Source organism: Magnolia sinica, chromosome 4 (genome assembly GCF_029962835.1).
Source record: "Magnolia sinica isolate HGM2019 chromosome 4, MsV1, whole genome shotgun sequence".
Lineage (NCBI taxonomy): Eukaryota > Viridiplantae > Streptophyta > Magnoliopsida > Magnoliales > Magnoliaceae > Magnolia > Magnolia sinica.
The window spans coordinates 96,178,714-96,191,028 of record NC_080576.1 but is presented as its reverse complement, the minus strand read 5'-3'; positions in this window follow the sequence as shown (position 1 = coordinate 96,191,028).

Genomic DNA, 12,315 nt, shown 5'->3' with positions numbered 1-12,315 from the left:
AGTTTTGGATCAAACTGGTACTTCGTTCAGGTTTGTACGACATAATCAATAAGTTGGATGACAAATAAATATTACAATAATGCATAAAAATTTTAATAGTAACCATTCAATCACCTTGTTTTCTCTATTATAATTTACCTGAGATTTGAATCTTCCTCTTCATTTTTTGTTTTCCCTTTTTTTTATACCGGAAAATAATCCAAAAAAATGAACAAACAGAATGGATAAAATACAATCATTGGTGCGGCCGCACTGCACCGATTAATTGGTAATCCGCGTCGTAAATGGCGAGCGTGTTTCATCGGAAAACAGTGCACGCGGTTTGGCCAATGACCCCAACACTCCCGGAGACGGATTGGCTACTCCCCCTGAAACCAGCCCCGTGGCTTGTGGTCAGTGCTCTGTGGGCCCCACCATGATGTATGTGTTTCATCCCTTCCTTTCATCCATTTTTACGGATCATTTTATGGCTTGATACAAAAAAGGTGATAGAGATATATATATTAGGTGGACCACACCACATGAAAACAATAATGATTGGATATCAACCATTAAAATCCTCCTAAGGCCCAATGTACTGTTTATTTGACATCCAATCTTTTGATTAGGTCATAAAAACCCAGATGAAGGGAAAAAAATAAATATCAACTTGATCCAAAACTGTTATGACCCCCAAAACGTTCTTAATGGTCAACGTTTATTTAACACTATTTCCTGTAATGTGGTCCACTTGAGATTTTTATATACTTCATTTCTTTTTTAATATAATAAAATAATCTATAAAAATAGATGGACAGTATAGATGAAACACATACATCATAGTGAGGCCCACAGAGCACCAACCATCAGCCATTGGCTGGAGGAGGGGGAGTAGCCAGTCCGTTTCCCATCTAGTAGGTGTCAAAGCTCTTTCGACTCCATCATAATGTAGTATGTATTTAATCCATGCTGTTCATCTATTTTTCCTGAGATCATTTTACGGCATGAATTCAAAAATGAGACAGATTCAAATCTCAAGTGGACCACACTACATAAAACTGCGGGGATAGATTGCTTGCCGTTGAAACTTTTTGGGGCCACAAAAGTTTCCAATCAATATAATATTTGTATTTTCTCTTCATCCATATTTTTGTGACATCATCTACAGATTTGATGGTAAATAAACATTATAACGAAACTTAGGGAGCTTTTAATAGTAGATGTCTAATCAACATTGCCCTCCTGAGGTATGGCCGAGATTTGATATTGGCTTCCTAGAGGAAGGGTTCAAAATTCATGTATCAGCTTTTGCGTTGATTTGATGGGCTCTATCATGATGCATGTGTTTTATAAACGCCTTACATCCATTTTTTCAACTTTTTTTAGTGCATGAGCCAAAATTTGAGGCAAATCTAATCCTCAGGTGGACCATACCCTAGGAAATTGTGTTGATTGAATGCCGACCGATAAAAACTTCTTAAAGTCCATTGTAGTGCTTATTAGCCATCCAACTTGTTTATAAGGTAACACAAACTTAAATGAAAAATACAAATATCAAGTTGATTTGAAACGTCTACAGCACTTAAGAAGTTTTCAACCTTAAGCATTCAATTCCCATTGGTTTTCTATGCAGTACACCTAAGATTTGGATATGCCTCAATTTTTTTATCATGCCCTAAAATGATCCAGAAAAATAGGTGGACATCATGAAAAAAATACATACATCATTGCATGTAACCCTATGCTCCAATGGTAGACTTACAGGAGCTTCAACACAAGGTCTTCGGTTCAAGCGCCCATTGTGGTGCAAGTGCATGGGTGTGTATGGGGTGTGTGAGGAATAAAATAAATAAAAATCACATACATCGTTGCGAGGCCCACAGGGCTTGACATTATCTATCTGGCTGGTGTTGGGTCACTATCCAAACCGAGTCAGCATATCTATGTTGTCCATCTACTCTGCCAACTCATTTTATGACAGTGGTATGTGACAATTTATTTTTATTTTTTTTGAATCAACTAGGTCTGGCCTTATCAATAGTTGGGATGGCAAATAAAATTACAATGGACCATGGGAAGCATTGATGCTCATTCAATGACCACTATTTCCTTGCTGTGGTCCACTTGAGATTCTACCTCATTTTGTGTTCATGCCATAAAATGAGTTAGCAACACGGATCAATGGTGTAGATATACAGCGCACACACAAATGGCTAGTTTTTCCATTTCATATTTGTCAATGACCTTTGACCATAGACTAGATAGACTGGCAGGATTGGAGTTAAAGATAGGTTGTGGCACACATAACATGCTAGGGGTGGCAATGGGTCTAGTTGCAAGGTGGGTAGTGGGATTATCGAGACGGTAAAAATGCGTTGAGATGAGTGCCCCCTCCCCCAAAAAGTGCTCTTATCAGCCGAGGGAGGACTTATCACCCTTCACGCCTCGAAAAGCATGAAAATGTGAAACATAAGCACCAGTAAGAATAAAATTTATGCCAACCTATCTAGCCTATAAAATTAGGCCTCATCTCTTCATTTGCAATATTTTGAAAAAAAAAAACCCCAATGATCCGAGAACGGTTCCTAGTATCCCACATATGCCAAGGGCGTTGAAGAGCACTCAAGTCTTGGAAGAGAGAGAGAGAGAGAGAGAGCAGTAGTAACAGGTCTTTCCGGTGAGGATATCACTCGCCTAAGAGGTTATAAAGGATAAATCTTCCACGATGGATAGATGTCAATTTTTGAAGGAATTCACTGATTTTTAAAGGTTAGAATCAGGGACACCCAACTATCTCTTTCCATACAAGAGTGCTTGGTTTTCCTCTTTCTTTCTCGCATCTCTTTTAAGTTTACATCAACTCTCCCACACACTATCCACACATTCTTCTCTTCATGCTTAACTCTTTTTTTTTTCTTTTTTTTCTTTTTTAATTCTAGCGTTTGTCACTAAACCCCATATGTAGTCATCTCCAAAACTTCCTAAATCCTTGGAAAATCCAAAATCCTGTAAAGTAAATACTGCACTTTGTGTAGGTGAAAAGTTGTGTCTAACCCCTTACATTTCCATCATCAATGCCCTTACTTAGAATGTTCAGCCATAAACCACCCGCATGAGTCATTTGGTTCGCGAGATCCTCAGGTCTTTTATTCCATAAGTGACTCTACGGTTTATAGCTGGTTGAAAACCTTAAACTAATTTGGCTAGTGATAACTCCGGAATGAATAATCTATCATTAGAGAGTCAATACCACCCCCATTAGCATCAAACGAGCAAAATGGCTAGGAAACAGTTGTAGTGGGCCGGCTGGCTCTCACGTGTGGTTAGGGTTCCACACACCCCTTAGTTGATTTGACTAGTGCAATAGACTCCTGATACACTATCCCTAAGACACAATGTCCATAGTGCAATCTCCTCTAACATCTTGAGATTGAAAAACGTCGTGGTGGGTGGAAGCGTACTTTGGTAGATGGCAAACCCGTAGATGATTTTTTGGTCTGAAGCTGTTATATGGGCCTTCTGCTTTCTCTTTACTAGACTACGTTTACTCTTGTCCTTTCTCTTCCTTTTGTTTTCTTATATTTTGTTTTCTATTTTTTGTTTTTAATGTATTAATATACAGCAAGAGAAAAGTACGTAAAATAAACACAATATGAATATTGTATGAAAGTACAACCAGCCGAGCGTAAACTAAAGTAAAAAAGTAAACAACGAGTTTCCTTTTGCCATTAGTTTGCTTCTACTTTTCCTTGCTCTCTTTTTTTTTCAATTTTATTTTATTTATTTTATTTTTACTTTTGATAATTATAGCAAAAGGTAAATTGCAAAATGTATAGGTAGGCAAGTAAATGAGACCAATATATACTAGAATAACATAATATAAAAGTAGAAAAGTAAATGAAGGAGTGTTAATTGTAATGCACTCGCAAAAAGTAAATGGACTAATATGTACTGAAATGTAGTAAAATATATGGACCTGTGTGAACTGAAATGTAGGATGCTCACAAGAAAGTAAATGAACCAATTTGTACTAGAATTTACGATATAAGCATAAAATAAATATACTAGCATACACTAGAATGTTAGTAAGTTGATTGGTTAGCAAGTGACCACTATTTACTGGAATGCCAACTAGTTTGACAAGAAAGTAAGGGACCAAGATTCTCTAGAATGCAGGAAAGGAAATGGACTAATGTTCATTGGAGAGCTGGAAAGTAAATGCGCCAAAATTGTAAAGTACCAAAAAATGTAAAATCCCATGTTTCAAGTTGGGCCTTGGAAAGTGGCTAGAAACACCCCGGTGAAGTCACCAAATTTGTGAAATTCCCTCGCACGAGCAGCGTGGTATTCCCTCACTTCCTTGGCTTTCTCTTTCTCCATTGTTTTTTATTTAGTTTGATTTTGATTTGAATGTAGAGTTGACTAAGAGATAAAAGTGTATCTGACTTGGAATTTGAAAAAGACGGGATTAATAGTCATAGAGGGAGGGTGAATAGGACTATGCCAAATAAAAATAAAAGTACTGAAATAATAAATTAATCAGAAAATTCAATCGTACTAGTATTGAAAAATCGATTCAAACTAGTTCGTAGGATAATCTACACCCAAAACAAAGTTTAGGAAGGACAACCTTATTTCACAAACAATTGTAAGGATCAAGATCTCAAACTAAGGAAGAGAAAATAAAGCTATCTATTACAAACATTCACCACTTTTGCATAAATAAAATTATAACCATTCTCCACAAATGCAAAAGGTAAACATTCACCACAACACCAAGAGTTATAGTGGTTCGGTGTGTACAACAATTGTTCTCAAATAACCACACTTACTCCACTCTCAATAATCACTATCTATGTGATATTGACTTTTAATATAAATAAGGTTTTCATAGGGTTACCTTAAAACTTAATATAGCTGTGATTTTAAAGGACTATCATAAACAAAAAACCCCTCACTGAGATTTTCTGGCTATCTCAGAAAAACTAACAAATGAGACTTTCTGGCTATCTTAATAAAACCAAAATACAAAAGATAGGATATACTTATCTTCACCTTGAAGACGTATCTCTTAATGTAGTCTGTAAAACCGTTTCTCTTGAAATACATTGTTCAATGTCCAGTCATATAAACAAGAGTTCTAGATTCTAAATTGATTTTAAATAGATTCAAACCAATGACTATTTGTTTAAATTCCTCAAGATCTCAAAAAAGAGTATTTACTCTCTTTATAGAATAAGATCATAAAATAGGAGATCTACGAATTAAAACAAAAAAACTATTAAAAATATCATGCAATAGTTTGACAATAATGGGAGCTTATCTCTCTCTTGATGAAGGCTTTTATCAGCTTGAACTAGTAATTTCGGATTGAGAGAAGGCCTATATTTATAGGTTGAAAAGTTGTTGCTTCGACTCGTATAAGACATTCTTCGACTCGTCTAAGATGTAACAAAATTTTAAAATTTGAGCGCGATCGGATAAAACAAAACTTCAACTGGTCGAAGGCCCTGCTCGACTAGTCAAGGGTGTCAGATTTTAGTTGTTGGACTTTAAGTCGAGCAACCCTCGACTGGTCGAAGGCCCCTCTTTGACTGGTCGAGCAGTATACTCGACTGGTCGAAGAAGTAATGAAAATATCCGTTTTTCTACGTTTAAACTTGGACTGGTCGAAGATTTCTTAGACTAGTCGAGCCACAGCTTAGACTAGTTGAAATATATCCTAACATAAGTATAAAAACCCATATAAGTTTGTATCTTAAGAGAAAGTAAGACTAAGGTCTTTCTAGGGTTTGTTATATTTGAAAAAACTGAACATTGAAGTAAATGAGATGATTGAACTTCATGTACCTTGTTCTTCTACTTGGTTCTTCAATAGAACTTGTAGTTGAAGATGGAGCTTGATCTTCTAGTCGAAGTGTAGTAGAACGTGAACTCACTCATCTTGAACTTAGTAAAGCTTGAACTTTCCATCTTGATCTACTTCATGACTTGAACTTCGGTAGAGTCTTGAACTTACTAGATTTTGAACTATCTTGACTTGAAGTAAAATCTTGAACTTTTCATTTTGATCCACATTAGACGGACCACCCTATAAGTTGTTTTGTCTAAACAAAATTTGACAGACAAAGGCATGCTTTATACAATATAGCATTTACAGAATTGTTATTAGTCGAATGAAGCTTAGAATCTATGGCTGGATAGAAACCATAGAATTGCTCGAGGGCTAGGGAATCATAATCCTCCAACTCAAGTGACTCATGCAGTTGGTCAACAACCATAGATTCCTAATAAGGCCTTCAGTTATAGGAAAAGAAGGGGTTAGGCACCCTTTTTTGCACGCGCAGTATATGGTCTTTACTTTATGTAAATTTATAGTTTTTTTGGAGATTAAGTAGAATTTATGCATCACTATATCTAGATGTGCTTTGAAGAGTTAAAACTCTGGACAAGTGAAAAAATAAAATAAACAACACCTAACCTTACTTCGTAGGGTTTAAGACCCTAGCTATGCAAACAAAATGAAAAGGAATATAGATAGGAGAGATGATCACAAAGATAAAATAAAAAGGTGAGTGTGTTTACTGTTAATGTGTTTGGAATGTATAAACAAGAATACAAGTTGATTTCAAATGTGAGAAGGGTAAAGCGGAAACCCGACACGCTTTTTATGCAAAAGGGATGATCATGTATCTCTGATTTCAACATTACTCTTTTGACTTTAGTGTCTTCTTTGACCCTGAAAATTTCGTGCTTTTAGTTAGGTAGGATGGCGATGCAATCAAGCTTTTTCTAAGATGATAGGGGATTGGAGCAAACCGTAGCACGTGCATTGCTTCGATTAAGTGGCAGCGTGCCAACTTCAATGCACCCCTAACCAGCCCTGGACGCTTTTAATGATTTATTCCCTTGTAACTCTCGGTCCTCCATCCTCCAAACCACCCCCTCTCGAAAATGGCTCATAGTTGTAGTCTTTAAATAGGTCAAATAATGACCCTTAATTGTCTTTTTTTTTTTTTGTCTATAGCTTTGCTTTATAAGTTAGGCTATCAAATAGGTTTTTTAGAAAATGCGTTGCCATTTAGGAATGCTTTCTGCAATTGGTCCTTCAAGGGCCATATTTTAGAAGTACACTTTTTTTTGCATTAGAACTTAATGCATTCGGTGTTCTTGGGGTCCATCGGAGCTAGTGTGTTCATCTTGATCTTGTCACTTGCCTATTTTGGTACTCGCTGATTTGATCTAGTGGTTATCTTTGAGGGGTATTGACGACCCTTTCGGCAAGCTTTTTGTGGGCTTTTGGTACCGTTGCAGTAAAAAAATGTGTCTTAATTGATTTGCGACTTACAGATACCTTTAGGCGAGTGGCAAGATCAAGCTAAATGAGTTGTTGGTTTGCCAATTCGCTTCGTTGATCGTCTATGGTTTATGTTAAGGACCTTCCTAAGTTAGCCCATTGGGCTTTTTAGTGATTTTTGGGCGGCCTAGGAGCAGCTTTATCATAATAATATATGTTTGAGCATTCTGGAGACCTTTGGTGATTTTGAATGAAAATGGGTCAGTGAGCCCTCCGATATGATGATCCGGCACATTGGCTACCTTTGAACTCTATCATAGGTCACACCCTGTCCAACCTATATGGTTGTGCAATGAGTATTGAGTCATATTAACACTTTTGATCGAAGTTAAATTGAAGTCAAAGAGTAGTTTTAATCTCATTTTGGGTAGGGTGTCGTCATTACATGAGGTAAATCTAAATCTGAGGTGGATCACACCACATGAAAATAGTGTTGATTGAATGTCCATAATTAAAAACTTACTGAGGCCCACTATAATATTCATTTGCCATCCAAATTATTGATCAGGCTACCCATACCTTGATGAAGGGAAAATACAAATTCCAAGTAGATCCAAAACTTCTATGCCCCCGGGAAGTTTTCAATGGTAAACATTCAATCCCCATTGTTTTTGTGTGGTGTGGTCCACCTAATTTTTAGATTTGCCTCATTTTTTGGCTCATACACTAAAATGAGCTTGAAAATTGATGGATAACATGGATAAAACACATACATCATGGTGGGGCCCATAAAGGGTTGACAACAGCTAGCTAATTGGTGTTGGGGTCACTAGCCAAATCGCGTCTACCTAATGGATAGGGTGAATCTCAAGAAATTTCCACCCTTGAAAAAGTAAGGCAACTAGGTACCTACAAAACACAACCTACGGTTTCTCAAACCTACTATCTAGTACCATAAGCATAGGACCTACCTTGATGTATATGTTGCATATCCATGTCGCCCATCCATTTTGCCAACTCATTTTATGGCATGAGCCAAATTTTGAAGTAGATTCAAATCTTAAGTGAACCACACCACATGTACAATGGTGAATGACTATTAATGTGGGCCATGAAAGTTTTGGATTAAGTCGATATTTGTGTTTTCCCTTCATCCAAGCCTGTTTGGATTTATCAACATATTGGATGGCAAATAAACATTATAGTGGGCCATAGGAAGCTTTTAATAGTGCGCGTTCAATGACCACTATTTCCTGTGGTGTGGTCCACCTGAGATTTGTATATGCTTCGTTTTTTGGATCATGACATAAAATGAGTTGGCAAAATAGATGGACATTGTAGATAAACAAAACATACATCAAGGTGGGGCCATGGTTAGGGTACCATGAAACCAACTAAATAGCTAGTACGCTCGTATGTAGCGGGGCTATGCTTCAATGAACAAACCACTGTCGTGCTGGTGCAGAGGGGATGGGTCGTGCCACAAAAATGGTCTTTAATAGGACAATTCCATCACTTTAATAGGGAAGCACATAAATGGATGATCGATAAGAAGAATATGGGAGGAGGCGAGCCCTGGGATTAAAGATTTTATATTGAAAGATACGTGAATCATGGTCTGGATGTGTGAACTATCACGCCTTGAGGCATGCCCCACCTGATGGTTGGGCCTCATAAGATGGAAAATCCACATTAAAGGTGAGCCTCACATGACGGACGATTCATGTCCAATGTCTCACATGATGGACAACCTCTATCCAAGATGAACCCCACATGATGGATAACCCACATTGAAGGTGGGCCTCGCAGGGTGAATGGTCCACATTGAATCTAGGCGCTTCAGGTCTCACACGATAGACAATTCAGATTAAAGACAGGCCAAGGTGGGCCCAATATAATGAATGGTCCATATCCAAGGTTGGCCCCACACAATGGATGTACAATAAATATTAAAGGTGGATCCCACATAAATGAGTAAAAATTGGAAGATATGTTTAAAAATGGAAGATGAGAAGATAGGAGAATGAGAGATGGAAGAAATTTTTTAAAAATAGAAAAGAAAGAGGAGAAAAAGATACTAACGTAATAGATTTACAAACTACTTATGTGATATTGGAAACCAAATAAACATTTTTACTTTTTAGTTGATAATTATATTGTTCAATAAACATAATTACCTAATATAGACACCCCACATTGATACACTACGCACTCGATATTGAACCAAAACTAATAACTTATCTGAAATCATGAACTCCTCAGAAACTAGCAACCTGGAAATCCAATTAGGAACTCATTTGCTACAAACCACCAAAACATCCCACAACCCCAATCCAAAATAACATAGGAGCCTTACAGATCCACCCAAACCCAACAAAAAGGGCGAAGTGCAAAATTCCATATTGACGACCATTAGATTGTTGTTGGAACCATGTTGGTCAATATGAGTCTATTGAAGGACACCCTGGCTCACAAAAAGTAGCTTGTATGGAGAAATTATTGGTCCATGTGCCGGTGGCAATTACTATGGGAATCGGATTATCACTGGCAAACAAAATTCAACTGGAGTCTCCAAGAGGTTGTACGGATATTTCCAGGATCATTAGGGCAATAATTCGATTGTCACCAGATGGAAAAAAAATCAATTTCTCCTTGAATGTGGTAAAATTACAATTTAATACTTATCAAGCCAATATAGAGATACCATGTGTTCCTCAACAAACCAGACCCCCTTACATGACATTTTTACACCTTAAATTCGCACATCATACACAAATGTTATTACCTCACCTAAAAATTGTTGGGGATCGTTAATCAAGATGAAATCAAGCGTAAACAAAACACAAAGAATACTCGAATTTTATGTGGAAAAGCCCTACAAGAAAAAACCATGTCACAAAGTGACAAGAAATCCACTATGAAGCGATATTACAAGAGATAATACATTTACAATGATGAAAACTCCCTTCAAATCTTCCAAAACCCTAGCTTTTCTTCTCTAGAACCCTTAGAAACATCTTAACAAACCCTTGTTATACAATAATCCTGATTACACCCAATATATATACTGTCACAACTGGAGTAGGAAACAAATCATGCATTTACGCACTTTCGCGTACACTGTCAATTTCTATGTCAATCGATCAACACTAATCGAGCACCCTTCAATTCATTGGATAGACCAAAGCTTGAGTAATCGAACTAGTCAAAAAATGTCTATAGAGTAAGAATTTTTTTTTCTAATATTGTCAATTAATCGACCCAAAGGCTCAATCAATTGAGCATAGTCCAAAATTGTCTAATGAGGAATCTATCTAATTCCGGGAAGGTTCATTCAATCAAGCGAAGTCGTCGATCGATCGATATCCCCTGATTCCACATATACTGAACACATCCATTCAACATAAACACCCATGCTCTCCTCTCATTTTATGAGACTTGATTCTCTACAAAGGGGTTGTGAACTTCAAAGAGTAAAAGTGAGAGAGAATAGTGAAGGAAAAGAGAGAGAAGCCTTGTCCATCCTATCCATTCCCATCTCAACTATCTAGCCTAGCCCTTACACATATCCAAGTCATCTCAATGGTTTAAGTTGATCAAAATATGGTAGGAATTTGATATCAACGATGATCTTCTCTTAGAAGAAGTGTTGTAGCACTTGTTTCTCCTCTCATATCTCTATATTCATGGGAGGCGGTCCAACCGTCCATTTAATTTTCTTTGTTTGCATCATGCATCTTCCTTCTCATACACCTCTTGTTTTTCTTTCAAGCATCACGTATGCTCTACGCCTTATTGAGCCATTGAATCCGGCGCATCAAAAACTAATCGTCACTTAATATTTTACCTTTTCATTTTTTTTTCCCTTTGCAACTATCATCTCTTCAACTCCCATCGAGGTTGAAATATTGCAATCTCTTAGGTAGCACATTGAATCGAGTAGTGGTTTTCTAATCGGTTTCAAATTTTTTCCACTAACCAATTAGTTAATAAGATCATCGGGTACCATAAAAATTCTTTAAACTCCTAAAGTTCTATAAAGTAGAAACCGTACACAAATCCGAGCACTGAAGGGTGGTTAATCCCTTCCTTATATGTCACCAAGGTCCTTGCCTAGAATCTCCATTCGCTGATCATTCATCAGGTGCTTAACCCCTTCCTTATCTTATCACCTGACCAAAGGTGAATCTATGGTCTCTAGCCAATTGTAAATTCTAGTTTTTATTGGCCAATGGTGAGTTTAAGTCAAGTATACTATCTACTAAAGTCAATTCGTATCCATATGCATACACACATCACATGTGTTGTGCATATCGTGCATGAAGGCAATCCCACCTATCAGGAGAGCGTCCACACCTACTTAATAAGTAGAAACCAAGATAAGCTACTTGAGGTATAAGCGGCTTAAGCAAAACGACTTACAGTCCCAACACACCCTCAAGATCTTCAAAATCCGTGCCTGAAAACCGCTGGAAGAATAGAAGTGAGATCATGCAGCTTGTGTCATGGCAGATTGGACTGTGATCTGTTGGGGCTGGTGTGAATGGGTTATAGCTTGCAAGTCATCGTAATTGGACGAACTTGAACATCCAGTTATCATGTTCATTCGTTAAATGTGGGACCATACAATCATCTTCTTCTTTGATTGTTAGGCCTTTGGAAACTGCAATTTGATGGCTGGATTACCGGCATTGAGGTTTGAACTAAAGGACTACACAATGGGACCAACTTGGTGACCTCAATCTCAGAGAACTGACAGCTCACAAAAATGAATCATGCTTCATTGACCTGACCCAACCCACCACAACCCAATCCAACTTAAGAATCGAATGGGACACTTGGGCTATATGCACAACCTATCTCAGACATGTACAAAAAATAAACATCTATGCATTTCTTCCATATTTTGTTTCAGCTTCTCCTTGGGGTCAGTTCTGACCCATTTTTACTTAAATGGGTCACATTTCTAGCCTGAGCCCAACCTCCTGTCCATTTAGCTTGGCCCAAACCCACCTCAAAAGCAGTCATGGCCAATTGAC